The 27725-nt window shown below is 35.9% G+C and overlaps 1 protein-coding gene across 7 annotated transcripts in view; it reads right to left on the reverse strand.

Annotated features, from left to right (window-relative positions):
* Positions 1-27725, reverse strand: part of Mco4 (Multicopper oxidase 4) — an 826935-nt gene that overhangs the window by 585797 nt on the left and 213413 nt on the right. For 2 of the 7 annotated variants that reach the window (XM_067758804.1, XM_067758805.1), the window contains exon 1: positions 26938-27246. The exons of 2 other annotated variants lie outside the window; for them this stretch is intronic. The gene's annotated coding sequence lies outside the window, so the exon portion shown is untranslated. Of the gene's footprint in view, positions 1-13949; positions 14084-26937; positions 27247-27725 lie in introns of those variants that run through there. 3 more of the 7 variants (XM_067758809.1, XM_067758843.1, XM_067758821.1) reach the window with 3 other exon arrangements.

The raw sequence follows: 27725 nt of genomic DNA on the forward strand, positions 1-27725 counted from the left end.
CTTGGCCGGAGCATCATCTTTCATTCGCATAACATGGCCTAGCCAGCGCAGCCGCTGCGTTTTAATTCGCTGGACTATGTTGATGTCTGCGTATAGCTCGTACAGCTCATCATTAAATCTTCTTCGGTACTCGCCATCGCCAATGCGTAGAGGTCCATAAATCTTTCGAAGAACTTTTCTCTCGAACACTCCCAAAGCCGCTTCATCTGCTGTTGTCATGGTCCATGCTTCTGCCCCATATAGCAGGACGGGTACGATAAGTGGCTTGTAGAGTATGATTTTCGTTCGCCGAGAGAGGACTTTACTTTTCAATTGCCTACCTAGTCCAAAGTAGCATTTATTGGCAAGATTGATTCTTCGCTGGATTTCAGTGCTGATGTTGTTGCTAGTGTTGATGCTGGTTCCCAAATAAACGAAGTATTTTACTATTTCGAAATTATGGCTGCCAACAGTAGCGTGGTTGCCAAGGCGCATATGCGCTGACTCTTTGCTCGATGACAGCAGGTACCGACTGTCGGTAAAACATATTCAATTGTTTCCTGAAGGTGATCGCAGAATGAGATCGAAATATCGACCAAATAAAATTAGAAATACAAACATTTAAACTGTGTTTCAATTTTTTAAACAGCCTCGAGCTCATCAAAATTTAATAAATTATAATATTTGAAGGCAAATAAAAATATTTTTAAAATAAAAAATAAATATTTAAATATTTGGTTAACCACCAAAGCTGCTGCAAATGGTAAACAATTTGATCTTGAATCAATGATTCAAGCTACCCAAAAATAGTTTTATGATTCATATTTGTTATTTTAAGAATACAAAGTACCCTGATTTGTTTACTTGATCGAATACTGACGCATCTATTCAGATGTAGCTTAACTAGTGTCTTGATGGAATTTTCCATTAAATAGAAATTGATATCTTTATTTCACGGCCAAGGTACTTCACAATATGATGATATTAGAATGTAATGAAGTGTTGTAATCCTATAAATAAGAGTAAAATGCAAATCAAGTTTTAGTTTTTGAGTAACCGTCACCATACTTGGATAAACTCGGCCTCAAGGCCTAAAATAAAAAGTATTTTTTAAAAGGTTGAGCCAGAGGCCACAACCTTAATTGGCGCCCAACGTCGTAAGGCACGAAAAATAACACGAGTGTTCGGTTGAGTTTTTGATATTAAGAAAAAGGATACAAAGTTATCCTAGTCCAAGTTAAAAAGAAAAAAGAGGATAGAAAATTTTCCCAGTCCTTATAAAGGACAAGTGAGTTTTTGATATTAAGAAAAAGGATAAAAAGAAAAAGGATACAAAATTATACTAGTCCAAGCTAAAAAGAAAAAAGAGGATAAAAAATTATCCCAGTCCTTATAAATGACAAGTAAGTTTTTAATATTAAGAAAAAGGACAAAAAGAAAAAAGGATAGAAAATTATCCTAGTCCTTATAAGGGACAAGTGAAAAAGAAAAAATATATCCCAATTAATAAATTCCTAAATGGAAAATGTTAGTGGACGGTGTGACTTATGTGGAAGGAACGCTTTAAGAACGTGTCAAAGGTGTGGAGACTTTTATTGTACGTTATTGTGCCAGCAAAGGGATTGGAACCGGCATCGATATATATGCTTGCGACAAGTTACGGCTAATATAATACAAAGGATTATAGAGTAAGAAAAATTTTATACTTATATTAGTAAAAATGTTGAATATTTAAAAAAATGGGAAATGTTCAAAATAAGCCTAAGTATTTCAGGCTAAAATATTGTAACTATTGTAGTGGGGAACATGATATTTTGAAATATCCTAAATAATGTAGGAAAAATTAAATCTGAAATTGATGATTTGAAATGGCAAATATGCCAGATGTTAGTGACAATATTGATTTTACTCCTGAAGAAATTGATAATGAAATAAATAAAATTATTGAAGGTTTTGAACCTAAGGGGCCTGTTTTGATACCCTGTAATATCCCAGAGTTATCTCTTGATGAATGTGATGCAATAATGGAAATTTTGAAAAAAATAGAGCAAGAAAATAGCGGTGAAACTTTAATTTAAATAAAATTATTAAAAAAAAAAGAAAGAAAAAATGGCAAATGATAACGCCTTGAGTGTCGATTTAATAGTAGATTAATCGCAGATAGTACTATTTCCTTAAGACAGGAAATTGATCGGTTACGTTTTCAATTGGAGTCTAATACACCAAGTGCTACTGACTACACGGCAGAAATAATAGATGAGAATGCTCAATGTCAGGAATCTCTTGACATAAGTAAATCTTTGCCAGATTGTTCAGGAAAATTTAATTCCTACGTCAGCTGGCGTGAAGCAGCTCATAATGCTATGAGCTTATATGTTAGGAAGAATAGAAGATACTTTGCTGCTCTGACTATCTTGAGAAATAAAATAAACCATGATGCCAATGATATTTTAACAAATCATGGCACAGTTTTAAATTTTGATGCGATAATTGCACGTTTGGACTTTGCCTATTACGTCCCATTCATATAATTGAACAGTAATTGAGTGTCTTGCGTCAAGGCTCAATGACTGTAATATTATAATTTAGTCAACAAGAAGTTGACCTTATTAATAAATAAAACAATAATGACTCATGGTAATGGTGCAGAGATAACTAAACAATTGAATAAAAAGAATAGGGATCAGGCCCTTTGAATTTTTATTACAGGATTAAATTTGCCATTAAGAGAAATCATATTCTCATTGAATCCTCAGGACTTGCCAGATGCTTTGGCAAAGGCTCAAGAACTTGAGTCTAATAATCAAAGAATTGGATTTGCACAAAATTTTGCAAACGAAAAATCAAAATTAAATCAAGATTATACAGGTAATAATTTGTGCTTTCCTCGGCGAACAAATTCCCCAAGAAACCCATAATACGTTAATACTAAACCTGAACCCATGGACGTAGATCCATCCACCTCTAGAATGTTTAATAGAAACTATAATTACAGAGGTCAACAAAATACAAATTTACAAAATATTAAGCCAGCGGCTAACGTAAATACTAATTCAAACGGCTTTCAAGCTCAAAGTACACATGGAGTAAAGCGCCAAGGGATAGCAATAATAGTTTCCAACCGCAAGAAAAAAATCAAAGGGTAAATAATCTAAATGAGGATTATTTTTTAGAAGAAGAGGGGACGCCTCCCCTACATCACAGTCCGAGATGACAGAATAAATAAAAAATTTAAAGCTCTTGTCGATACAGGAGCCACTTCTTGCTACATAAAGCAAGGAGTATATGAAGATAGAAATGAATTAGCCATTTACAAAAGAGTAAAAACGGTGAATGGTTTTTCCATAATAAAATATTATCACTTAATTCGTTTATTTGGAGTAGAATAGGTTTTCTATGAGATATATAACTTGGAATCAGATTTGCTCCTAGGATATAATTTTTTGAAAAAAATAGAAGCGCATATTGACTTGCGCAAAGGAAAAATAATTTATAAAAATATAGATGATAAAGATAATGTGAAAAGAAGCATTAATATTAACTTTCGTAATTATAGTGTTGCAAATTTAAACCCCTTGAGACAGGAAAGTCCTAAGGCTCCCGCCGAAGTTTTTACCGGCAAAACAAAAAAAGAATGTGAAACAAAAAAAAGAAAGTGAAACAAAAAAGGCAAATAAGCCTATTAAAAGTAAGCAATTAAACCCCTTGGGATTAAAAAATCCTAAAGCGCCCGCCAAAGTTAATTCCGGCAAAACCAAGTTAAAAAATCTTAAAAAGGCAAAAACACCTAACATATGTGAAGAATTAAACCCCTTGTGACAAAATAGTCCTAAGGTGCCCGCCGAAGTAATTACCGGCAATAAGAAAGAAAAATGTGTAAGAAAGAGTGAAATATTAAACCCCTTGGGATGCGAAAATCCTAAGGCGCCAGCCGTAGAAAATATCGGCAAAATAAAAAATAAATTCGAAAATGAAAATTTGAACAAGGTACAAAGGCCTTATAGAAATTCAAAAAATGAAATAAATCATAAAAAGGATATGTGGAACAAAAAGTTTCTACAAAGCCAGCCGATGATTTTACCGGCAACATTATATTAAACAAATATTTTATTTCGTTAGGACAAAAGGATCCTAAATTACAAAAGGAGGAATTTATGGGAAATTCCTTTGATAAATATTCTATAATAATTGAAAATTATTCAGAAATAGCTGCAATGCTCAGCGATAGGGGTAATGACAATGAAGAATTGCCAAATTTTAAAAGTGAAGAAAATTTTGAAACATAAATTGAAAGTCAAGCTGAGAACCTTTCTGAATTCAAAGCCCATATAAAAGAAAAAATTGCTAAAATACATTCAAGAATTAATACAAGCTTTCCGTTTATGACCAACGTAAGGGCTGAAATAAGAACCAAAAATATTGAACCCATATGGAGTAGGCAATACCCATATCCTTTGTCAGTAAATTCATTCCTTAATAAAGAAATTAATAAAATATGAACAACTCATAATAAAAATAGAGTTGAAGACAATATTGCCCAGGACAAATCAGAAAAAATTGCTAAAATACATTCAAGAATTAATACAAGCTTTCCGTTTATGACCAACGTAAGGGCTGAAATAAGAACCAAAAATATTGAACCCATATGGAGTAGGCAATACCCATATCCTTTGTCAGTAAATTCATTCCTTAGTAAAGAAATTAATAAAATATGAACAACTCATAATAAAAATAGAGTTGAAGACAATATTGCCCAGGACAAATCAGAAAAAATTGCTAAAATACATTCAAGAATTAATACAAGCTTTCCGTTTATGACCAACGTAAGGGCTGAAATAAGAACCAAAAATATTGAACCCATATGGAGTAGGCAATACCCATATCCTTTGTCAGTAAATTCATTCCTTAATAAAGAAATTAATAAAATATGAACAACTCATAATAAAAATAGAGTTGAAGACAATATTGTCCAGGACAAATCATTTATGAAAAAATTATAGGAGAATGTTTGCGCCTCATTGGCATCTCTATATATAATCAATCATTATCGATCAATCATATAAAACGTCATTTAGTGGCATTGGCAGCACTGACTGTCAGCTGTCAATGGCTACTTCCGTTTATCTTGCTTATAATTAAACAAAGAAAAAACAAGTGGAAGTGTTCTTTATAATCGGCTAAAATCCTCACGTAAGTAAAACTTACAATCCGCAACCCGCATTTTAACGCTGACATTTTGGTCCATCTATCCAAAATACAGTCCACATCGCTTTAATTAAAACATTTCATAAAAGCCCGCAAATAAAAAATGTCTTCGTTGAAAGTTCGCGATTCTGCTTTAAATGCATTAAAGCGGCATTTGCAATCGAGCAAAGCCGATTCGCTTGCAGTCGATGCAGAGGCTGCAACCACATATTTTCAATTGCTAGAGGAGCAGTGGGAACTTTTCTGCAAAGCACAAGAAGAAGTGGAGGTGTCGTATGGCGACGAAAATACAGCAGTAGAAGAGCAGGCACGAATTCAAGGTGAGGAGTGGTATCTGATCGCTAAATCAAATTTTAAGCGCATTCTTGCGCCACAAAAGCAACCAACTCCTACAGTAACTCCGACTGCACCTGCACGCATGCCGCTACCGAAGCTGCAGTTACCATCCTTTAGTGGCGATCCAACAAAATGGATCACTTTTCATGACGCATTCTGTTCACTAGTGAATTCCAATGCAAGTTTGTCAGACGGACAGAAGTTGCAATACTTGCGCAATTGTTTAAATGGTGAAGCATTGGAATTAGTTAGTAGTTTTGCTGTAAGCGACAGCAACTACAGTGAAGCTTGGGATATGCTGACAGCACGCTATAAAGTTATGCTATCATAGCGGACAGCCATATAAAAGCATTATCATCGATTGAAAAGGCATCGAAAGACTCCGCAAAAGCAATTAAACACGTTTTAAATTTAACATTGCAGCACGTTGGTGCGCTACGTGCCCTCAAACGCCCGGTTGAATTTTGGGACGACTGGCTTGTCCATTTGACTGCTTCGAAATTAGCCTATGAAACGCGAAAACAGTGGGAATTATCGATTGTGGCCGATGATGTGCCATCGTTTACATCGCTTCGTGATTTTTTGGAAACGCGAGCCCGCTCTTTGGAGATGGTGCCCGCTGCCGCAAACGCACGTACAACTGCAAAGAACGTTTTACATACAACATGCAACCAATTAGTACCAAAAAATCATCCATCATCAAAAACCGCTAAAACCACATCGTGTACAAACTGCAAAGGTGAGCATCGAATCTACACTTGCGAAAAATTCAACCAACTCGACGCGAGAGCAAAGCTATCCACAATCAAATCAGATGGTGCATGTCTAAACTGCCTTAGTAAAGGACATGTTTTCGCTTACTGCCGCAACTCGTCATCGTGCCGCATATGCCAACGCCGCCACCACACGCTTCTTCATGCTGGTCTCAATACAAACGAGGCAGTTCCTGCTATGCAAAATGCCGTCCAAAACAACGTAACGTCGCACTACGCCGATGCTGAACGCATAGTATTACTAGCTACTGCTGACATTTTATTGCAAGATAACTCCGGCCGCTGGCAGCCAGCCAGGACACTGTTCGACAACGGCTCACATGCTTCGTTCATCACGGAGCCCTGCGTTCAACGACTTCGTTTACCACGAAATATGTCATCAGCTTGCGTCACGGGTATTGGATCCGTACAAGGAGGTCGCACAAAGAGTGAGGTCAAGTTATCCATTGCGCCAAAGTCACTAAACTCTAAATTTCACGTGCGCTTATTTTATCTAAAATTACTAACGACCTACCAACAAACGCCTTGTCCGAATCACGTGGGCCGCATGTCAGTGGCTTACCGCTTGCTAACCCGATGGCACTCCGATGGCACAGAACACCGTGTTTGGTTGGGTGCTGTTTGGCAACGCGACTCCCTCACAAATAAAACCCCGGGTAATCTCAACGCATTATTGTAATACGCAACTAACTGTCCTCCTCGCTAAGTTTTGGGAGCTGGAAGAGCTACCACGTAGAAAGTTTTACACGCCCGAAGAGTTATATTGTGGGAAGTTATTCGACGATACAACGCAGCGCGCAACTGTTGGCCGATTTATTGTACGTTTACCGCTAAAACCCGAGGTGTTGATTGGTGAGTCGCGTAACGCAGCCGTTCGGGCATTGTTGCGAATGGAAAGCAGGTTCGCCACCAACAAAGACCTTCACGAAGAGTACTGCAAATTTATGAAGGAGCTTCTTGACTTGGGTCATATGGAGCAAGCTACTCCAACAACGCAAACCGCATACTATATGCCACATCACGCAGTGGTAAAGGAAACAAGTTCACTACTAAGCTTAGGGTCGTATTCAACGCGTCAATGAAGACGTCGTCAGGGCACTCGTTAAACGACGCGCTAATGGTTGGTCCTCAGCTCCAACAAGATCTCTTCCCGATTTAAGTCCGCTTCCACACCCATCGCTATAGTATAATTGCGGACATCGAGAAAATGTATCGACAGGTCGATAATCGGGACGTCGACTATCAACGTATTGTATGGCGTGAGCATACATCGCAGCCAATACGCGACTATCGTCTATTAAGGGTTACCTATGGGGTAGCTTCCGCTTCTCATCTCGCTGTCAAATCATTGCATCGCGCTGCACAACAAGCTTGCGCGTTATATCAAACTTCGCAAATATCGTTACGTCAGATTTTTACATGGATGACTTGCTCTCCGGCTCCGACTCTTTCCAAGAACTGACAGCGCTTCAACGTAACATCTCACACGTCTTATCTCAGTGTGGATTCGAGCTCCGGAAGTGGGCAACAAATTGCGAGCCATTGAGACAACAGATGTCGCATGCTTTTACACAGGTGTCTCATCTCTTGGCTGATGGAAGCGATATCCGAACTCTAGGATGTATATGACACACGGATACCGACTCTCTTGCGATAGCCTTCAATATAGAGCCACTCCATTGCGAATTAACAAAACGCATTTTTCTCTCCGATACCAGCAATATGTTTGACCCTCTCGGCCTCATATCTCCATACACCATTCGCTCAAAAATTTGGTTGCAAAGAATTTGGCATTGTTATGTCGATTGGGATGAGTTAGTTCCGCCTGAGATAGCTACAGATTGGTTAACGCATAGAAAAGAGCTGGCCATGCTTTCATCGCTCAAGCTATATCGCTGGCTTGGTACTAGTCCAAACGCTGACGCAGAGTTCCATGTTTTCACTGACGAATCAGAGGCTGCCTATGCAGCCGCTATTTACTGCCGCACTCAGTGATCGGGCGACGAGATAAACGTCGTGCTCATTGCTGCGAAAACTAAAGTAACTCCGCTAAAAACAACTTCGTTACCTCGTCTGGAACTCTGGGCAGCTCATCTAGGCGCTAAACTCGTCCGCCTAATTCAACAAAGTTTTGGTCACAAATTTTAAAAGCTGTACGCGTGGTCAGACTCAACGATAACGTTGGCATGGCTGCAATCAAATCCAAATCGTTGGGCAACATTCATTGCAAATCGTGTAGCCGATGTACAAGAAGTCTTGCCGTCATTGCATTGGAGACACGTCATCTCAGAGCATAACCCTGCAGATTGCGCATTACGGGGTCTCACACCTGCACAGCTCCTCAATCACCGCTTATGGTGGCAGGGGCCACACTGGTTAACCGAAACCGATCGTTTTTGGACGCAACATATAACGAAACATACTACGAATTTGGAACTGAAATCAATCAAAGCTAGTTCTCACGTAACGCAAACGCACGAAGATTGGGATTTACTAACGAAATTTCACTCTTACAACATACTCAAACGAGTGACCGCACATATACTTCGCTTCATAAACAACGCTCGTACATCTGCTCAGAAGTCGAATGCACACGAACGGCTATCCGGACCGTTAACATGCTCGGAAATCCTCAAAGCCGAATTATCTTTGGTAAGGTATTCCCAAGCTAACATTCTCCAACAAGAAATTTCTAATTGCCGGTCAGGGAAGCCAACGCCGATACCTAGTAGCCTCGTTCGTCATCAGCCGTTTTTAGACGACGCAGGCATTTTACGATTAGGAGGTCGAATTAAGAAAGCAACGTGCACGAACGATATAAAACATCCGATTATTTTACCTAAAAACTCACCGCTCGCTAAAGCAATAGCCGCTGAAACTCACATCGGTATGTTGCACGCTGGCCCGCAAATGATGCAAGCTTCTATACAACGTAAATTTTGGATCCCTGGCATTCGCAATTTAGTTCGGGGTTTACACCGCCATTGCGTACGATGCAAACGAACCGCAAACCGCTACAGCAGCAGATGTCCGATCTACCACCTAGTCGCGTTACGAGTACGCGATCCTTCCTTCAAAGTGCGGTAGATTTTGCCGGCCCATATAACGTAAAATTTACTCATGGTAGAGGCGCGAAATCAACAAAGGCGTACATATGCTCATTTATATGTATGAGCACAGGCGCCATGCACCTAGAATTGGCCGGAGACCTCACGTCTGCAAGCTTTATCGCCGCATTCAAACGTTTCACCAACCGAAGAGGACATTGTCAGCATTTGTTCTCCGACAATGGCACGAACTTTGTCGGTGCCGAAAAGGAGCTACGTGCCACGTTTGAAAGGTGCGTTAACGACGACAAGTTGGCATCTTACTTCCCCAACACCCAAGTCATTTTTTCATTTTGAATTTTATTGATGTAAACTTTAAATACTTTGTACCTTTTTCTAATTTTGAACGGTCGTTCAAGGCGGCCGGCATGTTTGCGCTTAATTGGCATCTCTATATATAATCAATCATTATCGATCAATCATATCAAACGTCATTTAGTGGCACTGGCAGCACTGACTGTCAGCTGTCAATGGCTACTTACGTTTATCTTGCTTATAATTAAACAAAGAAAAAACAAGTGGAAGTATTCTTTATAATCGGCTATAATCCTCGCGTACGTAAAACTTACAACCCGCAACCCGCATTTTAATGCTAACAGGAGAAAGAAATAAGTTAAAACCAAGATATAAAAAACAGCAGATAAGTTGTTACTATTGCACTTGTTAATCATGAATTGTTTTTGGGTCTGCCTGCTTAAGGAAATCGTGGGCGACAAATTCGGAAGTAAAATGAGAAGCTAGAGATAGGCATATGAGTCAGTGGGCTTCTACCATTGATCATAAACGCGACTTGAAGGTTTCCACTTCATTTTACGTATAGTTTTTATATTCGATAGGAGGTTTTCACTCCAACCGACGGAGAGCTTAGCTGGGGGATTCTACCTCAGCTACTCTTATTGAGGCAGGGCAAGAGAATAGGAGTAGATCTAATACCGTTTTCAGAAGTCTTTTGTTTATTTCCTGTAGACAGGAATATGTTATACGATTTATCCTAGGAACCCTGGACGGACTGGGCGTACCTCAGCAAAAATAAGTCCGTCACAACAATATGCCACTGCGAGACACAAATATTTGATTATATTAATTTCCAAATAATAGCTATCGATAACGGAACTGCATTGCTACAAACCGGTACATTTAAATTTATTCATACAATCAACTTAGACCAATAAGAAAACGCAATCTTCGACATTGAATCTACAATAAAAAACTATGTAACACCCAAGGACAGTAGCTAACTTTTCCTCAAACATGACATCGATTCACTTAAAAACATGCTTAACGGTCTCAAATCTAGGCAAAAACGATCCTTGAATATCCTTGTAACCGCTTGGTAAAGGCTCGCAGCATCACCCGCCAATGATGATTTCCAACTGCTTTCCGATCAGACAAGTAACTTATTGAGTAATAACGACAAACAAGTAATAATCAACAGGATAAAAATCGATAGACTGAATGAAATTTCAAAAATTACAAATACAATTCTAAACACACTTCAATCAAGTGAAATAGCTAATAAAGAAGAGATCATACGTATTATAGAACGTGAATTGAATTGAATTGGGTGCATGTGAAGCAAGCCGACACATTAGTTTACATTAAGAATAACTTCAATATTGTAAAACAGTTCTGATCTGAATTCAATAAAAGAATGATGTGCACTTAGAGCACTTAAACAAATATTTTTTTAAACTTTGTAACTTAAATAAAGTTAAGTTCTACTTAATTTTAGCAAGACAAGTAACATTTATCTGACCACAACTGTACAACTTATTACTCATATTTTTATTAATAACTCATTTTCTTGTTGGTTTCTCTAATCTCAATTGGCAACTATGGGTTGTGCATTTAGAAAATATTTATTTACTGTTATTTGAATATAGATTTTTAAATGTATTTATCTGACTTTTTTCAGCCATTTGGCTATTTATTAATTTTTTAAAAGTGGTCGAGTTTGGTGGGTTTTATTAATTTTTTACCTCAATTGAATATTGAGTGAGCATTGCTAATTAACATAACTTGTGTTTTTATGAATTTATTATTAACTTGATAATTTGTATTTTACACAACTAACAATTATCAATTTGTAATTATTTATGTGGCTTTAAACCTTTGGTTAATAATACAAAGCCCTCTTTCTTGGATGCTGTTAAAACATGCTCGTGGTAAAACTAATTTATACAGTATCGCCCTTATTAATTTATTCGTATTTATGAAAAGAGTCATTCCAGTCAGATATCCTGTTACTTTAACAGTGCGCTTACTATAAGCACAGATCAACGTAGGCAGTCCTTCACTCGAGCGTCTGACTATTTAGTCGAGTTTCAGCAAATTTCAATACAAAACTGCAGTATAGGGAAGTTTCAATGATGTAAAAATCTGTATAGAGAAGATACCAGCCCACACAATTAGGTTCATCTTTGAGCCTTCTTTGAGCCACGCGTTTCGATACATATTTTCTATCTTCATCAGGAAGACCGTATATTTTAATCTATATCGAAAAATTAACATAACTATTTATAGCTACAGCAGGGATGAGAGTACCTGATCTTGTTTTTTGTCTACATATCTGCTTACTAACTTAGCCCCCCCCCCCCCCCAAGCCCACCTACTTTCTTATGATTATAAGGAAGCGCGAATATCTAATTTCTTATTGTTTCCACCACCTTTGTCCTACTGACGACAGAATCTATCGCGTCAGTCCTATATGGCCAGTTCATGTGCTCTTCTGCCTGACTTGGGATAAAAATCAAGCCTACTGACGAATGCACATTACAAAGAATTCTTTAAATGCTTTAATAAAGTATTTTTGGGTTATACATACGTCCGGTGAGAGAGAAAGAGAGAAGGCAATAATTTCTTCGGCAAATATTTTGTTCATTATCACGACAAGTGCTTTCTGATATGTCGCTCCGCTCAGTAGGTTGCCTCTCCCCGACCAGAAAATGATCATTGATACGGACATCCAGGCGTTCAGGCTAATCATGTCCATCATCGCGCTTCACAAAGGTCTTATTAAAATCATTTCTGGGCAGAGATTTTTAAAGCTTTGCTAAGTCCTTTGTTGACTCCGTCCTCGTCATATTCTTTTGCGTCGCAATGCAATAATATAATCTTATAGAGGCTCATCCTCGAAGAGCATCAACATTATGTCGGACATCCAGGCGGCCCTGCGTGCCTTGCGATCCTACACAATTACATATAAGGGAGCCAAAAACAAGGTTTTGTTAGGATGGGTTCCCGGACATCAGTTACATGAAGGTAATGAACATGCAGATTACCAAGCCAAGCAGGGTGCTACAGCAGCATTCTATGGTCCAGATCACTTCTGTAGCACGCACAAGGGAAATCATAAGTAACTGGGAAACAAAACAGTTCAGACGTCACTGGAATGACTGCCCAGGGCAACGATAGTATCAGCCAAACTCATTAATCTAAGCTGGGGGGACCTACGAACTCTCACTGGGTACTATACGAGACACTGTAGCCTACGATATCACCTAATTAAGTAAAATCTATCCGATACTAAAATGTGTCGTTTGTGTGAGCTGGAGGATGAAACGCCGGTTCACATTCTCTGCAAATGCGTCGCTCTGGCAAGGCAGTGACTCTCTCATTTAGGTGGTGTGACTCTTAAACCCCATGTGATATCGAGTAAAAAGCCTGAACATGTACTTAAATATATTAAAAGCCTCAACATACAAAATTAGGCTGAAAGGTCATGCACAATAGATCTACACAAAGGTCGCAGTGCTTCCAGGCCTAATAATAATAATACGATGAAGCATTTGGTTACTCTCGGAGTGTTTGCCAGATCACTTCCGAGGGGCGACCCCGATTAGAAAAACTAATTCGATTGTTATATGGTTTAACTGATGTCGATGTAACTTAAGCTAATTTGTTTGCACTAACATATCTGTATTGACTTTTGACCAGCTTCGTTACATTTATATTTGTGTGCTTATAAATAGAGCTTACGATTTCTCGATGTTGTTCGGGAAAAAAATTTCTCGCGGGTGCCAGTTGCTCTTCAAGCTTTTTGATATTCATTTACTTCGCTGCATTTGGCAGTATTATAAAGTTTACGATTTCTTTTCGAACATCGAGAATTTCGAGAAGAAATTGTAAGCTCGCGAACTTTACGAGTATTTCGAGAATCTCTAGGGAAACCGAGTTCTCGAGTCTAGAAATGCTCGCTTGTGTTCGAGCTGAGATCATAAGCTCCATTTATAAATATATCTTCACTTTCTCTTTATCTTTTATTCAAGACCGAATGAATTTAATATTATTGAATTAAATATTCTCGAATCTTCGGTAGGGGGTTGTTGTTGTTGATCAAGTTGAACAAGGCTTACTTGAATTTCTTGCATCTCTTGGTGTTTCTGTTGTTCACTCAACAACAGCGTTACATTCGCATTACTACTAAATGTTGTATTTGTTTTTATAGTCAATGAACTGCCAGCACACACTTCTACTGTAGCCGTTAAATTTGCTGACTTCAATTACTGACGAGGTTTGTGTAAAAATTTGGCTGATATCATAAATTTACCTGATTTATTTGTAAACTTTGGAGAGTTTGCAGTGGTAGTTATTTTAATTGTTGTTGTTGGCATGATTGCGTTTGTTGTTGTATTAACTGCTAAATTAACGTGATTTCGTGTTACTTCCTCGCTTTCTGCGCTCTGCCGCGCGGCTTCATTTTTGCCATCCACACAACATTCACTTTCTTGTTTCTGCAATATTTCTTGTGGCATTTGTGTGGCACATGTTGCAGCAACATTTGATTTACGTTTACATTTGTCTTCGAAGCAATTGAGAAAATTTTGTACATGCATTAAATTATCATTACCACCGGCCAGCTTGCGTTGCAGCTCCATGCCCTCACATTCATTGGCATCCTCCCCGTCGGCTTCGTCTCCGTAATCTAACGAACGAAATGAAGATGAGGGTGTCGATGTCAGACTACTGCTGTTACTACTCGGTGTGTGACTACGCCTACGCGTACGTCTACGCTTGCTACCACGATTTTGATTGCGTTGGTCTCGTTCACATACTGTAGCGCTGCTAATGGGCGCGCCAATGTTGTGCCCTACATTGCTTGTTGTGCGCGAGGCACTTATAGAGGTTGCTCTTCATCGGTTGAAATTGTGATTGTTTCATCATCGGTAACATGTTGTTGATTTTGCTGTTTTACGTTGCTTTTACGTTGTTGTGGTTGTTGTTGTTGCTTTTGCGCTTGACTACTTTTATGTGTTTTTGCGCTCTTTTACATTTTGAGACATTTTTTCTTTTTTTCTCGCTCGTTTTCCCGCTCTCTGTTGTTGTTGTAAGAGGAGCATGTTTTGTTGCTTTTGATTTTGTTGCTGCTGCTGTCGGCTAGGGCGGAATGCCAATAAAGCTGCTGTCGATTTTCAGCTGGGCTTTGCTATGTTATCGCCTCGTCTTAGCTGCGACTATAATTCGTGCCAATTTCGGGAGAAAAAGTTGAAGTAAAAAATATAAATTTTCTTAATCTTTTTCCATTAGTAAAAAATAGCGAAAATCAAAAATGTATTTCTGTTGAAAGTTATTTACACAAAACCGTAAAATGACCCCGACGGCCGAGACGTGTCTTTTGATACTACCTTTGATATTTTTTGATAAAAATTAGGTGGTACACCGTCTTGTAAAACGTTACCCAAAAAAGTAAATATTCTTTATATAACATTCTATTTCAACATTTAACAATGATGTGTTGATATTGTTGTTGGTGATCAGTGAATGATGTGGCCTGAGGGGAATTTTTTTTTTAATTTTTTGCCAATTTCTTTTTAATTGATTTTAAAACTTTATTAAAAACAAATTTTTGTTGCAAAAGAATTACATAATACATTTACTATTCCAATTTTGTCAATAATGATTATGAAGATGTTTATGACTGCAAAGTGTTTGTTGTTGTTCTAATTTTATTCTTATTTTAAATCAATTGGGTTAAAATCGTAAAGCTTACAAAAATAAAATTCACTCCAGACAAATAATTGTTTAATAGCTACATAAGTTCAAACTGAGGTGACGTGAATACCCCGAACGACTTTTTACCGTGTAGGGAAAATCTATAGTTCAAAACTGAAGGGATGTCAGTAACTAATAATACAAATTTCGCGTTCGGAACTAAACCTAAAGTGGTAAAAAAGTAATAGTTCGTAATTAGCTAGATTTTCTCCAGCTATAAAATCGGAAATTTGGATTTATATATTTAATACATATTTGAGAAATAGGCCACCAACAAAAAAAACTGCTACCAGTTTTAAGGACCTTCCAATATGAGAATGCCTTTTTTCTCCACAACTTTCCACCAGTTCGGATAATCGAAAAAGGGGACAATATCGTACTACAAGCAACATGTAAAACTTCGGAGCCAACGGAATAGTACCAAGAAAAGAACTAGATCTTAGCTGTTAATTTTTACACTACTTCGGAACTATAGACAGCGAACTAGTAGTGCTTCGGAATGCACAAGAAGCGCATTAGTATTGAACATAGACTTTCTCTACAGGGAATCTCTTTTACATGCTTTCAACTGCATTACCATTGAAGAAGACCAAACTGTTCTGAGATAATATGTTATGAGATAATATGTGAGAGAGATGGGTAAAGATAATAGTGATGGGGAGTGTTCCCTGCAAAAAACGTTTGATTATGTGGTCCACTGGAGTACTTACCAATATACTCCACTGTAATGCAGCAATGTACCAACTCATGTTTCTACACGAACACATTGTAAGCCGAGCATTGCTCGTTTTTAACGATTGTAATCACTACACGATGTTTATTGGACTGTGGGTACTCCATGGATTACTCTGATGTAATGCGAAGCTGGAGTATATGGTCCAGTCCTAGGACATCGCAATGTTAATTGGACCATATTTTTTGTATGAATTGTGGCTAATTTTGGGTACTCGGTTGGTCCATAGCGAGTACTCCATACATGCATGCATGGAGTACTCGCGATTTTTGCAGGGTTGCCACATATTAAAAATTAATTACTAATTTATTTCCAACATTCCTTCTCAACACTTTATATTAGTATTTTTATTTTATTTATGTACAAACATATCTTTTGTAAATTTCATATGATTAACTTTTTGCAAATTTGTAGTTACCCAATAAACGTTTTGGTCAAATCTCAGTTTGAGATACATTTGAGAATCAGTCCATTTCTCACATTTCAAACGTTAGTTTTCAAATGCATTTAAAATAACCGTTGATAGCGTTCTCAAGCTAAAAGGCTCATTTTTAATATGGGATTTTTCTTTATTTTCAAATTGAGAATTTTTGGATTCTCAACTTTTTCTCAAACGAAAATAAATCGGAACGAAATGGAATCCAATTACTCTAATTTAATTGTTTATTCAGTGTTACCTACGCTGTAAAAGAAATACCCAGTTTTAATAATAAGAGTTCTTTTCTATGAGTTTTGACAAATTTTTTAAATTTTCTTTATTCAGTTAATTCAAAAAAGTATATCAAAGCAAAAAATTATTTACATACCAGTTTTTCAACCATCTTTCTATTTTATTAAAATATTCTGTAACAAATATGTATACATTTTATATTGTTTAATGTTGATAGATAAATGAATAAAAAAATTAAAATTATATTATAAAAAAATTATTATTTCATGAAAATCAAAAAACTAAGCATTAAATTCAATGTTACAAAACAGCATAGGATGTAGAGAAACTCCGACTAGTTATATATACATGGTGAATACATTAAAATATTATTTCATGTTGATTAAGTACACATATAGGTAACCAAAAAACTTAGGCACAAAAATTTAAGGTTGCAAAGAAAAGTGCAAATGAGGTACAAAAGTTCCCATTAGTGACATAGATACAAGCCTAACATATTAGATGTGTTCATCTACAAAAAAATTATTACTGGAAGTTAGGAATTTCTGTCATTGCTCATACAAAACATCAACAATTAGTAAATTCCAGTAACAATTTTTTTGTAAATGAACAGGCCTATTATTTCACATAAATAAAAAAAAAAATTTACATAAAAGGTTACAAAAAATGCATATAGCTAGAAAAACTCCTACGGGTTACACATAAAAATGTTCTTTCAATTTAGTTGAAGAAGTGAAAAGAATTTAATACAAAAATTCAAATAAAATTTTTGTAGTTCAAAAATACAACAGAAATATCCTGCGTTTTTAAGAAAAATGAAACATTATATAATAAATAAGTAAATAAATAAAATGCATTTAAAAATTATTATACATAGATTATAATCTATTGCAAGCTGGTATTCTTCTGTTTTTCCGTGTTTCCGAAGTATTCTTAACAAACCATTAGTTGAATCAGTGGAAATATTAAAATGGACGGCCCATACAGCAAGCTCTTCTCGAATAACACTTCCCATTTCACTTTCTGCATCAATGTCAGATTCCGAATAGTCGCAATCCACACTTTCTGAATCACTTCGATCATAAATAACACTATTGGAAATAGAAGGGCCTTCGCCTAAGGTGGCGCCTACTCCTGAACTTTCTATTATTCCCGGTGCTACTGTTGTTCCACTTTCGGTAAGCAAATTTATTATTTGCCTCACTTCACTTTTAACTCGTTTAGATTTATGCATAATGTAGTAAAATATCACTTAATATTATCAAAATGTATATATACTTCCTTATTTTTTCACTTTATGTCCAACTTCACTCAATAAAATAGCTTGTTTACATTTCCAGCTAAACTATGCAAATTAGAGATCGACGAATATCCACCGATTCGATAGATTTCGATATCTTTGCTATGTTGACATTTCAGGAATGGAATGAAATGAAAGCATATCTAAAACCATTCTCAAGTTGAAAAACAACGTTTGAGAAAAAGTTGGGAGAATATTTAGTTTCGAATGATTAATAATGCTGAATATCAAACTAAGAATTAATGTTTTCTCAAACAGTTGAGAGAAAAAAAATTGTCAAGTATGTCTCAAATTATTCTCAAGTTGAAGATCGACTTTTGAGAAAAAGTCGAGAAAATATGTTGTTTCAAATGATAAATAATGTTGAATATCAAACTGAGAATCAATGTTTTTCTCAAACATTTGATATTTTTGTTTTCAGTGTTTGTTGGGTAATATACCTGACATCATATTATCGGTTTGTATATAATTTAAATCAATTTCTTTTCTGTAGTGGAATTCACTAACTTATAACGATACGATTTGTTGAGATGTTAATTAAAGATTTTGTCGCTTGCCTTATCGATTGTACTATTCACTACTTAATTTAGTTTCAATGACTCGAAATAAATAACATTTAAATTTAGTTTTAATTGTAGAAAGGTGGCTGCACAGTTTAACGAAACCTAAAAGATGCGAAAAGCACAAAAGGAATGCCAAAAATAAACAAAATCCGTATACTAACTGCTTTTAAGTCATTATTGTGCAATTTTTTACATATTTTAACAAAAGGTAAGTAAATGCGGTATTAGTTTCTTTTTTTTCTCTGTTGATATCGCAGTGATTCTTGTACCTCTTTATTGACCATCAAGTTGAAAAATAATATCATGGGCCAAGTCTGGGTTTAGTCGGTACAGCTTTCGAAACTCCGTTACATTCAAGTGGAATGGGTTATATGTTTCTCTTAGAAGGTGTCTGCCCACTGGCGATGCACTTAGTAATTCTTCATCTTGTTATAAAACGTACGCCAAGTACTCAAATGTCATTTGATTTATAAAGCAGCTTTGCGTGTTTGAAAGTGTTTAATTAAATTCCTGATTTTTTTTTTAACTAAAAGTGCCAGAAATATTAATTTCGTTATTTTTAACGCTGCCAATTTACTTGCCGTTTATTTAACAGCACAGCTGATCGTTGATAACCAAATATCGATACAAAATAGCTACTTAATAACGAAATCGTTATAGTTATCGATTCGTAAACAAAGCGATGGCAAATGTCATTAAAAAAGTTAGTGAATTCCACTACTGATATACATTTGCCTGATGCGATGATATTCTCAACAGATTCAATCAAATTAGTTGCATCATTAGCTACAACTCTGTCATCGTTTTTTTTGGAAATTTACGATATTTGTATGTGCTCCTCCGATTACTTTATCTGCATGAACGTCGTTTGTGTACAATACCACGTCTTCGACACTGTTGTCAAAAAAATCAATTAGGTTTGGTTCCGGCTCCTTACAAACATTCCCATTCTGAATAAAACATCACGACATACAAAGACTTTACGATTTTCTGGATTATAACGATAACCTTTGCTAGTTTCAGAATAACCGATCATTATGTATTCTTTACCTTTTCCTCGAAACTTTTGCGCCTTCTTTTTATCAAGTGCCAATGCCACTGAACCAAAAACTCTTAGATGGGAAACACATGGCTTTGTTCCTGCCCTACGATTACGAAGATATACGGCAGCTCGTATTGCTTCCGCCCAAAAATGCTCACCAAGCTTTGCATAATTTAGCATGGCCCTGGCCATTTCAACCAAAGTTCTTTTGGCACGTTCTGTTACCCCCGTTTTGTTGCGGAGTGTAAGGTAGGGTCAATTGCCGTTGTATGCCATTTTGTTTTAAAAATATGTACATCAAACGCATTTGATACGTATTCGCGGCCGTTGGGTCTTTATCTAACTGTCTGATCAACGCCTTAGATTGAAGAGGAGTGTATTAGTATTAGAGCTTAAGATTTCTTCTCGAACACAAACGAGATTTTCGAGACCCAAGAAATCGAGAACTGGACATCTCGCGTGATTCTCGTGGCTCGAAGTACTCGTAAATCTCGCGAGTTTCTCGACATTCACACTTAATCACTGTATGGTATTTATACACTTGGTTTTTTTTACTTGTGACTTTTTTGTTTATTATATTGCTTCAATGACATTTAACCCAAAACACATTTATTATACATATAATTTTGTTCGCAATATTTTATTTTTCAACGAGACATCAAGAACACGGCTTTTCGCGAGATTCTCGAATTACTCGTAAGGCTCTCGAGATTCTCGAATCTCGAATTACTCCTAAGGCCCGCGAGAGTCTCGAAACTCAAATTACTCGCAATACTCGCGACTTCTCGACTTTCAATTCAGTCGCTGCATTGGCAATATTCTGTACATTTCGGGGTTTTTTACTTGTGGTTTTGTGAACATTTTGGCTTGTGCTTCAGAAGAAATCGTAAGCTCTATATAATATAGCCAAAGAATCGATTAAATTGAAATTCGAGAAGCTCGCGAGCCTTACGAGCAATTCGAGATTCGAGAGTCTCTCAAGCCTTACGAGTAATTCGAGAATCTCGAGAGAAGGCGAGAAATACAGGCATGCTTAACCAACGAACCGATATCATTTTGTTACGATAATTAATGTTAATAAACGAAACAAAGTCATTTCGTTTCGTTTATTAACGTTAAGAACGTCAAATTAACGAAATGATTTTGTTTCGTTTTCTGCCATATCAAAACGAAATGAAATCGTTTATGCATAGCGGAATGATACAAGGTGGCAGCATGGTGACATACCTACAAACATAAATAAAAATTGCATGTACTTTGTTTTTGTAAATTCGATGGACAAATGTCAAAATCGTACTGCGCCGGAAGTTGATGTATCAAATCAAATAAAAAAAGTTTATAATCAGCTGTTCCATGATGCCACCTTGTATCGTTGCGCCATGCGTTTATGTTGATTATTCATTTCAAACTATGCTGGCAAAGCTGATTGATGACGGAGTCATTAAAGGTGAAAGCATTAGCCAAGCTGATTGCAACTTTTGTCATGAATTTTGACAGTACGGACATTTCTCAGAGTATTTTTGACATTACCACCAACGAATTACACAAACAAATTACATTGAGTTTGTGTGTATGTCCACTCGCTGTTACCAGGCTTCACCATGGCTATAGCATTGCCAGCACAATTAAAACATAAAGTATCACGTTTTTGTTAACGGTTTTAACGTTAACGAAAGCTTTTCGTTTCGGTTGAAAACGAGACACAATTTATCTTGATAATTTCTTTATCGATAATATTTCGAAGTGTTTCAACGGAAACGGTGGAAATTTTTTGATAAACGATTAGCTTATCGTTAAGGTGCATCCCTGGAGAAATCGCTTCTCGAACATGTTCGAGAAATCGTAAGCTCTAATTAGCATTATTATTACTTAATGCAAGTATTGTTTTCAGTAAAATCGTTTAACTTAAATTCTTTTTTAGTATTTTATTTAAGTTACTTTTGTACCGTCTATGTCAAAGTCCCCACGACTTACAACTTTTATACAATTTACGCCTGCCAACCAAATATTTTCTCTACATTTTTGATAGTTTTTGAACGAACTGCGCACACATTATAAATGCGACGTCGCGCTCGAACTTAAATCAAGCCGCTGTCGGCGCACGAAACATTCGTACTGATTCTCCTTGTTGGTGGTTGTTATGCGCTTAGCACAAAACACGAACGATCATCGTTCTCTTTTCGTTCTCTTTTCTTGCCATTGCATATAGCAGCGAAATGCCCTTGTTTACCGCAATTAAAACACTTCAGGTTTTTATTCCTTTTATTACCCGAACCATTATTAGCACTGCTGGGAATTTTTTTTACTGTTTTGTTGAAGCTTGTAGTTTTGTATGAACATGCTTGCATTAACGCTTTCCCTTTTTCGTTTTTAACATCATTGTCATACTGCCGCGCGCACTGATTACCTGATACGAAAACCCATTCTCTCTCAATTCGTTTCCAGGAATGGATTTTGAAGTTCATTCGATTGTAAACAAAAGTTCATTCGTTTCCAAGAATGGGTCTTGAAGATCAGATGGCTATAGAGTTGCCTAAAATACGCAAAAAAAAAAATTCAAGAAATCCGTCCAGTTTCATTATTTTCAAATAAATCAGCAAGTAAGCTGATAAAAACTTATCAAAATTTATAAAAAAGGCAAAGTTTTGTAGAAATATTATGTAGTAGATAAGTGAAAAAATATGAAATAATAGGGGGACTCATGTAACCGTATAAATGCCTTATAAAGTGTGTAAACGTATAAATTTATCTAGTGCGTAAACGAGCTATCAAATTTTGTATGAAAAATCATTTACACAATTTGTATAAATTTACGCGCACATTTCATTGTGTAAACGTGGTAAACTCAAAGGAATGCAACCTTGCAGACATTACAGCAGGCATTTTCATCAGAAATCTCCAACATCAGCAAGTAAAGGCGTTTTAGTTTATATTATTCACTTAATCTTGTCATTTTTTAATTTGTATAACAATCAAAAAAATTTTGTTTGGCAATAATACAGCTGTAAACAATCAAGTTTATCAAGAGTATTACTAGGTGCGTTCATATAACCGCGTGTGTAAATGGATATAATTTTACACCTTATAAGTTTATATGCTTTCATGAGTCCCCCCTAATATATTTCGATTTCGTTGCTTTGCCTTGATGCTCTGGCACCGCCACAAGATAACAATGAACGGCTAGCCCCTTTTTTCACTTTGATGCGACCAAACATACATATGTATATCCACATACAATAAAAAACGCAAAAAATGTATAAGAAATTACCAAATTAGATCACTTGGTGAAGTATCTGCGTTGTCGTCCGCAAAAGGCTGTTAATTAAACATGTTGCGTTAACCTATACGTATACCTGCAATTTATCTCAGCTGTCAAAAATGCAATGTCGCAACGCTCCACAGAAACATGCATCCATTTACATCAGTGTGAAGACTAAAAGCTGACTTTTTCACCAATCGAAAGTTGCTACCAAAACCCGTTTCGTGTGCAGCCCTTCGATGAAAGGTGTTGTCACTGATACATTTTCCACGGGTGAAAAAGAGTTATTTTTTCTTCGGAGTTTAATCCTGACAAAAATTTGAGTTTTTTCATATCCCATTTGACAATCTTGAGTAAATTTTCGGTGAAAATCATAAATTAAACCTTTACCATGTAAAATACCCCAAAGGTGGTATTTATCGCGTTTCTTTGTCAAACTGTCTGGGAAAGTCAAAAACAGACGAGCAAAGATGACTTGATACGAAACACTCTCATTTTTTGCGCTCTCACGAGGGATTTATCTCAAATTTGAGCTGGCAACAATCACAGATAAATCCCTCGCGCCAGCTGAAGCGGGTGCCAGAACAAAAAAAGTGCCAGCTAAAATCAAAAACGGCCAAAAATTTCGGTAAACGTTTGTTTGACCTACAACTGTAGAAATGCGTTCAAAAATTATGGGAAAACGGATAAAAATACTTGCTTTAGTGTAAAAATTATTATTTCGAAGGCGGAAGGTAAATATTGTTTCCTATTCAAAAGTTATCACTAAAAACAAGTTTTGTAAATATGAAGTCCCGATGCAACCAGTCCACAGAACCTGGAGCGTCAGACATTTAGAATAATCCCTATCCATTAAGTGATGTTAACTATTATATCATAGGTCCGATTTACTGAAATTTCAAAAGAATATATGGTTTTCACTGTGAGTTAAATGCGTTACAATATTTGACTAATTAATTTAATCAAAATGTAAATTTTACTTATATTTGTTTATATTTGACTCTAACTAGCCGTATTATTGTAAAATACGTTTAAAGAAATGAATATTTTACGACTACCATTTTATTAAATGATTGAAAATATAATCGCCGAAATGTATGTCCAAAATCCTCATATTCAGATCTATTAATGTTTGTTTCGAGTGGCATCATTGACAAATGTTATAAAAAAATGCATTTTGACAGCGCTCTCTCGAAACAAATCCATTCACCTATGGCCGCGCGCCTTCTTCCAACAATTTAATTTTTACTGTCATAGAGGAATGGATTTGCGACTATTTCTTTCGAGAGAGCGCTGTCAAAATGCACATTTTTGTCAATGATGCCACTCCAAACAAAAATGAATAGATCTGAATATGGGGATTTTTGACATACATTTCGGATTTTATAATTTCAATAATTTAATAAATGATAGTCGAAAAATATTCATTTCTTTAAACTTATTTTACAATAATACGACTAGTTAGAGTTAAATATAAACAAATCTAAGTAAAATTTACATTCGGATTAAATTAGTTAGTCAAATATTGTAAAGCATTTAACTCACAGTGAAAACCAAATCTTCTTTTGAAATTTGAGTAAATCGGACCTAGGATATAATAGTTAACATAATTTAGTGGATATGGCTTATCTAACATGTCTGACGTTCCACGTTCTGTGATCAAAATGTACTGGTTGCATCGGAACTTCATATTTAAAACCCCGGCGCATAATCATAATCAAAATTAAATAGATTTTAAATTTAGTTGCAGCTTTTTGACATAATTTTCTATAAGTTATCTGTCAAAAAAGCTGAAACTAAATTTAAAACCTATTTTATTTTGACGATGATTATGCGCCCCTGTTTTTAGTGATAACTCTTGAAAAAGAAATAATATTTCTACAGGCTCATTCCATTTCAAGACAGCCGGTCCGCGCAGGACATGATTTTTGATTTCGATAAAATTTCAATATGTTGTTCTTTGGTCAAAATAATGAAACACGTGTTTTTTTTTTGCCTGAAAAAATGTTTTTTCGGATTTATCGGCAATTACAGTGATTTTGTAACAGGACAGGCAAAGGCTCTTGTGACGGTATTGAAGGTTTAGTGAAATATTTTGCCATATTCTGAAAAATAATAACAAATGAATGTTTTCAATAATAAATGTGATATTTTAATTAATTTTAAACATTTGGCATTGATCGCCTTGTATGCTGATATGTATTGCATAAATATATGACGAAAAAAAAGTTTAATATTCGTAAGTTCATATTTCGAAAACAACGAGTTTTGGCTAATGGATGTTTACCCATGTTGAAATATAAACTGCACACACTCGATACAGAAAAAGTTTAAGCAAAAAAAAAAAAAATAACGGTTTTTTGAAATATTAATTTTTGAAAAAAAGCCATACATTTTTACTAAATACTAAAAAAATATTTTTTCAGCTATATGCAATCGTTTATAAATTTATATAAAATTTAAAGTAATAAGGAACATTTTAAAGAAAATGTAATGCATCGCATCATTAATGGGGGAAAAAATTTTTAATATTCAAAAATTCATATCTCGAGACAACGATTTTTGGCTAATAGGCATTTGGCCAAGTTGAAACATGAACTGTTCACTCAATATAGAAAAAGTTTAAACAAAAAAAAACCTTTTTTGAGAAATAAATTTTTGAAAAAAGTCATAAATTTTTACTAAATACAAAATTTTTTTTTTAACTTATGCTATTGTTTATAAATTTATATAAAAGTAAAAGTAATAGCGATCATTTCAAAGAAAAAATCATGAGAATCGGTTAATTTTTGACAAAGTTATTGACAGTTGAAGAAATAGGTAAATAAAATATCGATTGCATTTTATCGAATTCAATTGCCGATAAATCCAAAAAAATAATTTTTTTGAGGCAAAAAGTACGTGTTTCATTATTTTGACCAAAGAACAACATATTAAAATTTCATCGAAATCAAAAACCATGTCCTGCGTGGACCGGGTGTCTTGAAATGGAATGAGCTTACAGTTGTAGGTCAAACTAAAGTTTACCGAAATTTCTGGCCCGTTTTTCATTTTAGCTGGCACATTTCTTGTTCTGGCACCCGCTTCAGCTGGCGTGAGGAATTTATCTGTGATTGCTGCCAGCATAAATTTGAGATAATTCCTTCGCGAGAGCGAAAAAATGAGAGCGTAAGCATATGTTTCGTATCAAGTCTTCTTTGTTAAATGTAGGCAATGCATCGCGAGTCTCCATTGCTACAACAAAATTTTCGTATTGTGCAGGCAAACTTGCTAGCAAAATTATAACTAAAATTTCGTCTGTGATTTCTACACCTATATCAGCAAGGCCCTCTTTAATTTTGCAAAACTCTTTTACGTGATTTGCCACTGTAGTACCATCTGACATACTAAGATACAACAAACTTTTAAACAATAAAACTTTTCGCGACGGCCCTTTTGGCTGATGGATATTGCGCAGCTTATCCCACGCTACCATGCGATTTCTATGTTCTTCACATGATTAAGTTGTATTAGGCTCCAAAAGACGCGTTTGGGTCCCAGGATCTCGAATCCGAAAGCGGAAATAAAAAATTTCATTTGTGTGAAAAGATATTTCCAAACAACCGAAAAATGGCCCGAATCGCTCCGAACGGGGGGTGAGTATTTTTGCGCAGAACACCTTTCTGCATTGGCGGCATTCGGCCCAGCTTATAAAAAATTACCCTGGGTGGGTTCAAGACCGGTTTGGATACCAAAACTATATACGCGCAAAACACTTTTACCCACAGTTTTTTTTTTGTGGGTACGACAAAATAATCAAAATTACAACAGCCACATGAAAAATTTCAATTTTGTTTGCAAATATCTCTGGAAAGAAATACAATTTTCAATTTCCGCTTTCGGATTCACGATCCTGGGTCAAAAGCGCGCCTTTTGACACCTCTCCCTATATACATATTTGGACATGTATTAAGAGTGTCATGCTGTCGTATAGAATTACCTTGGTCATTTTATCCGATTTCCTTTCATGACCACACACAGCCCCCACAAATCAGAGTGTACTAGCACGCTTTTCATTTGAACATACCATGACGCGTAATTGCAATCATCCAATTTTTCTATTTTAAAAAGCAAACCCATTTTGATATCTTAAATTAAACTTATTAATGCACCGAACAACGGCACAATAACTCACGATAGTCTTTTAAATATAATTATTTTATTATGACCGACACACAGCGAACAGTTGAACCTTGAACGCGCTAACTATTTTAATTTTACTTTTTACGCTGCGAACGCGCTCCGAGCCCATAACCTGTTGAGTTGATTTATTTCAATAGACTGTGAAGAATGTATATTTGAAGAAAAGAGCTTGGTATGAGAAAATATGTGGAAGATTGGTGAAGAAGATAGTGATGAGGAGTGTTGCCACATATTAAAAATTAATTACCAATTTATTTCCAACATATGGAATGCTTCATAAGAGCCCAGTTATATTTTACATGAGAAATTCTAAGCACTGGGTTTAAGTTCCAGTAAAAGCAACATCAAAATACATACATTAGAAAAAAGATACTGAGTAAGTGCGAAACGTGAGAATAGAATAGAAAAAAAAAATGTGGAGGGTTTAGTCCCTAGATCTTTTTTTGAGGCTCTTTAAAATGATTGTTCCTTTTTGACTCCAAATCTATTTCGGCAATACGTATTGTGAAATTTGTAATGTGTTTTATGTGTGTCGAAGTTTTATTTTATTTGTTTCTTTATGTATGATGTGGCAACTCAGTACTC

This window comes from Eurosta solidaginis, chromosome 1, assembly GCF_040869045.1.
Source record: "Eurosta solidaginis isolate ZX-2024a chromosome 1, ASM4086904v1, whole genome shotgun sequence".
In the NCBI taxonomy this organism is placed as follows: Eukaryota; Metazoa; Arthropoda; class Insecta; order Diptera; family Tephritidae; genus Eurosta; species Eurosta solidaginis.